This window comes from Rattus norvegicus, chromosome 14, assembly GCF_021556685.1.
Source record: "Rattus norvegicus strain SHRSP/BbbUtx chromosome 14, alternate assembly SHRSP_T2T, whole genome shotgun sequence".
Lineage (NCBI taxonomy): Eukaryota > Metazoa > Chordata > Mammalia > Rodentia > Muridae > Rattus > Rattus norvegicus.
In genome coordinates this window covers 98334096-98338869 of record NC_141547.1, presented here as the reverse complement: position 1 = coordinate 98338869, position 4774 = coordinate 98334096, and the positions used below count along the sequence as shown (strand labels likewise).

Sequence of the window (4774 nt, the reverse complement as noted above, 5' to 3'; positions counted from 1 at the left end):
CACAATGGTCTTTTGGGCCATAAATGCAGAGGCCCCCTTCCTTCCTTCCTTCCTTCCTTCCTTTCTTTCTTTCTTTCTTTCTTCCTTCCTTCCTTCCTTCCTTCCTTTCTTTCTTCCTTCCTTCCTTCCTTCCTTCCTTTCTTTCTTTCTTCCTTCTTTCCTTCTTTTAATAAATGAAGTTAATGCACTTATTTTTCTGGTATAAAAACCCTTATGTGGTAGCCACCGCTGGAGCCTGGGTCCACTGAACAAAGACTCTGGTGCAAGTTTTCACAAGATGATCAGTGAATTCCCGATAAGGAGACTTGGTGAACACAGTCTCTTTCCAGAGGTCAGGGGTCTGGTAATTGTAGGTCTTGGAGGTGGCACCAAAGATGGCCTTGGCAAAATTGCCCAGGGTGGCAGTGCAGTCATCTATACTGACCATCATCAGAAGCTTCTTGGGCACAGGGGCAGAGACAGTGCCAGTGCCTCTGGGTGCAGGGATGAGACAAACCAGTGCAGAGCCACAGCAGCCTGTCACTTTCCAAGGCACAGGGTGGGGCTTGCCGATCTTGTCCCCCCAGTAGTCTCTTCGCACGGGGATGATGGAAAGCTTGGCCCAGATGATGGCCCCTTGGATGGCAGTGGCAACCTCCCTGGAGCACTTAACACCAAGACCAGCGTGGCCATTGTAGTTCCCAATAGTGGTGAAAGCCTTGACCCTGGTCTGCTGGCCAGCCAGAGTCTGCTTCTACATGACAGGGTCTTCAGAACCAATTCTTTTAGGGATGCGCCCAGGAAAAGTCAATAATCCTGCATTCCTTAATGGGCAGGGAGAACGGTAGATCTCCTCCAGGGACTTGATCTTCATGTCCTTAACCCTGGGGACGGGCATCTACTCCTTGTCTTCAGGTTTACCTCCATGAGCCCCACGGCCCCAACCAAGACCATGGCCTCGATCATGACCATGACCCCCATGACCACAGCCAAATCTTTGACAGAGGCCACAGTGGTTTCCTGATCCTGGGACCCCAGATCCTTCGGGCCCTCCTGCTGCCCTGGCAGGAGGAAGGAGAAGGAGAAGGAAGAAGGAGGAGGAAGGAGGAGGAGGAAGCAGCAGCAGCAGCAGCAAGGTCCTCTTTCTTCATTCTCATTTCAGTTACTGTGGAACAGCAGGCCTTATTGGCATACTAAGAGAAATAAAGCGATCACAAAAGCCAAATTTGGTAGGCATGGTGGTGAATGCCTGTAATCCCAGCTTTTGGGAGGTGGAGACAGAATGGTTGGGAGTCTGAGAGCAGCCTGGACCTCATAGTGAGGCCCCATCTCCAATACAACTAACAACTGTCAATCAGTCAAACAACCGAAGGCAATGAGAAAATGAAACGGTGGCTGGAGAAAGGGTTTAGATGTTAAGGGTGCTTGCTGCTCAGGAAGGACAGAAGCAGGGATCCCAGCACTCCTGTAACATGTTACAGGTACGCCTGAGCCTCCAGTAATAGGGTGGGTGGGTGGGTGGGTGGGGGCTGAGATGGGGTCATTGGAACTTGTAGGATTCCATGCTACCTAACAAAACAAACTGGAAGAGACAGGAAAAAACAATTCACAAGCTCCAGATTCAGGGAGAGACCTTCTTCATGGGACTAAGACAGAGAGGACAGATCCCTGGTGATCTCTTATGGCCTCTGTGCACACACAGGCATGCAGCAGCACCTGCTGTCCTGTGCATGTATGTACGTGTGTGTGTGTGTGTGTGTGCATGTGTGCGTGTGTGTGTGCATGTGCATGTGTGTGTGTGTGCATGTGTGTGTACGAGTATTGCATGTATGTATGTGTGCATGTGTGTGTATGTGCCTGTGTGTGGGTGCATGTGCTTGTGTGTATATGTGCCTGTGTGTGTATGTGCCCGTGTGTCCATGTGTGTGTGCATGCATGTATGTGTGCATGTGTGCGTGTGTATGTGTGTGTGAGCATGTGTGTGCGTGTGTGCATGTGTGTGTGCATGTATGTGTGTGTATATGTGTGTGTGTGTGCATGTGTGTGTGTGTGAAATCAACCCAACCTACCCTTGTCTGCATCCTGTACTGACTTACATAAACTGTCTAAAGTAGTGGCCTTTGTGGAGACAGCAGAAGGTGGTTGCCAAGATCTGGGGTCTGGGTAGAGGAGAAATGTTAGAACGGTTACCTAAAGGTAAGAGTGTCTATTCTACAGGATGAAAATGTTCTGGAAGCCTCTCTCATAACAATTTGAGTGTATTTAGCATGGCTGAACCATAATGTAAAAAAAACGATAAGGTGGCAATTAAAAATTATTTACTTTTTCTTTCTTTAGTTTTGAGATTGTAATGTAATTACACTTCCCCCTTTCCTCCCTCCCTACCAACTCTCCCATATATACCCCTGTTGTTGTAAAAGTATATTAAATGTGTCTTTTTATTTTACCCGCTCTAGGTCTGGCGCCACAGTGCCCCAAGATATCCGATAGATATCTTAATCTCAGTCAGCAAAGCGTCTCACCCACTCTGCTGCATCCCATACTGCCAATGACTTCTCTCTGAGCCTGGCAACAATCTCTCTACCTTCCAGTTTCCAAGGCAGGCTGCCACCATGGCAGAAATGTACATCCCAATTCCGTGGCGGCCTAGTGTCTCCAGCCACCACTCACTCTCTTAAACTTAAATCGCCACATGAAAGAAAACACAGCACAATAACCAATGATCCAGTTGATAAGATATAATTGCCCACCTAGACATACAAAGCCCTATACACATCCATCCCTCAAGAACATTCACAACAACCTGTAAATACACAGAGTGGAATCTTTACGTCAGCCTCCATGTTCTCTCCATGGCGGCGTCTTTGCCATGTCTTTCTCTCCTCAGTTCCCTTCTCCTCCTCTTCCTTCAAACCTTTCTCCCGCCCATCCTTCCTTCTCGTCCAATGACAGGCCTCGTTCTATCTGGTACCTGCCTCACCTGTATGATGAGATCATCCCATATATCCCACCTTGCTGTCTTTTAAATTCATGGCCTCCTTTTCTGTTGATTGTCACCCCAAACAGCTGGTGAGGTGGTCCCTACTTTCTGAGGAGAAGGAAGGCTCACTCTTGTTCAGCCTGCACCTGCCATTCTATCATTTAGAGCACTTGTTTATACCCCGGGATTGCTACAAGTCAGTTGTCGATGTGAAGACCAAGATTCCTGCCTTCTAAATTGCTCTTTCAAAGCAAGATATCTCTTATTCTGAGGTTAATTCCTTTCTGTGTCTGTGCCGTGAAGTCTCTCAAGTCAGTGTCTACAGAAAGCCATTCTCAGTGCCCAAACTGAGGCAATGAAGGACCAAAGAGCTCAAGTCGGGGAGTCCCTCAGGTATCCTGACGTGCTGCCGGGTAGCTTCCGCTTAGAATGCCAGAAATACAGGGTCCATGTGTTTGTCTTGTATCTCGGGGCATCACTAGTCCAATAGGAGCCCCTAAAACATGTTTGAATCAGAAAGCGAGGAAATGAATGAACGGGGTACCTTGACTTGTGTCTTCCTCCATGTAAAACAGGGTTAATTTTTTTTTAGGGGTGATTACACCTTAAGTTATAACTCAAATTAAGTTTTTAAAAATTACTCATATTCCTTTTGGGCGTCCCATGTCCTTTCCTCACAACTTGCTCCCAGCAAAGGGTGCGCAATGGCTGATGGGATAGCTTTTTCAAAGGCTTTCGCTGCCTGCCCCGCTTGCGTTGTGAAATGGGAGGGCTGCTTTGTTAAAGGAATTTTCAGGTGCAATTTCTTGGGAGGGATTCTCTGAGGCAGCTTGGTCCCTTCCTGGGTCCCCAGGAAGATCCACTAAGCACTTAATCCACATTGCTCACTCTGAAGGTTGGCTCTGGTAATCCTTACTCTACCTGAATCATCGGGCTGTCAGGAGGATAAAGGGATGATGGATGGAGGACTCAAACATTAAAAGCTCCTCACACACGCAAACTGTTACTGTCCTTAATCCACAGCTGCTAGAGAGCTACCTCTCTCAGAAACAGCTCTACCTCTGAGGGGACAGGGACAGTCTGGGAAGAAGTATCATTTATGGGTTCCTTGTTTTAGAGGGAGCAAAGTCCCCACAGTGCGTACTGAAGGAACAGGATGAAAACTGTTCTTAGAGTTAGAACCCCCTCCAATGGCTTGGCCCCCACCAAGGCCTCTAGCATAGCACGCTCAGGGCAGGACACTGGTGGATGAGGGACAGACAGGATGACATAGCCTTGTCTTTGTGCTCCTGTCTCATGAGTTCGTGACAAGTCTTAGCTTGGAGCCAGTTTTTAAGCTTCTGGGGTGTGGTTTGGCTGTGTGAAGGGGGAAGAAGTTCAGGGATAGCGTGGAGTGTACGTGAGTGTACGTGAGAATTCTGGAGGCTGGGAGGAGTTAGGAGGCTGTAGCTTGCTCCCTGCTTTGCTCTTGCCTGAGGGTGGATGTAGGCAGATAGGTAGTTTCCTGGTGACCAAACCTTAGGTCTGCTGTGTTGTGTTCTTTTATCTTTTCAGCTAGGGCCCTGCTGTGTAGTTCTGACTGGAACTTGCTGTATAGACCGGGCAGGCCTCAAATTGACAGAGATCTGCCTGCTTCTGCTGGGATTAAAGGCCTGGCCCACCATACTTGGGCCATAGTATTCTTACGGCAGGTCTGATCTCATCAGGTATGGACCAGCTGCATGAAAAAATTTGCAAAGGAAACTGGCCTGTGTCTGATGGGGAGTTGTGCTGTTCTTAGGGGTACTCCTTTAAAGTAGGAGAGAGGCGGAGCTC

The 4774-nt window shown here is 48.3% G+C and overlaps 1 pseudogene; it reads right to left on the bottom strand.

Moving 5' to 3' along the window:
* Window positions 1–211: 211 nt before the first annotated feature.
* Window positions 212–892, bottom strand: Rps2-ps39 (ribosomal protein S2, pseudogene 39; annotated as a pseudogene).
* Window positions 893–4774: the final 3882 nt, after the last annotated feature.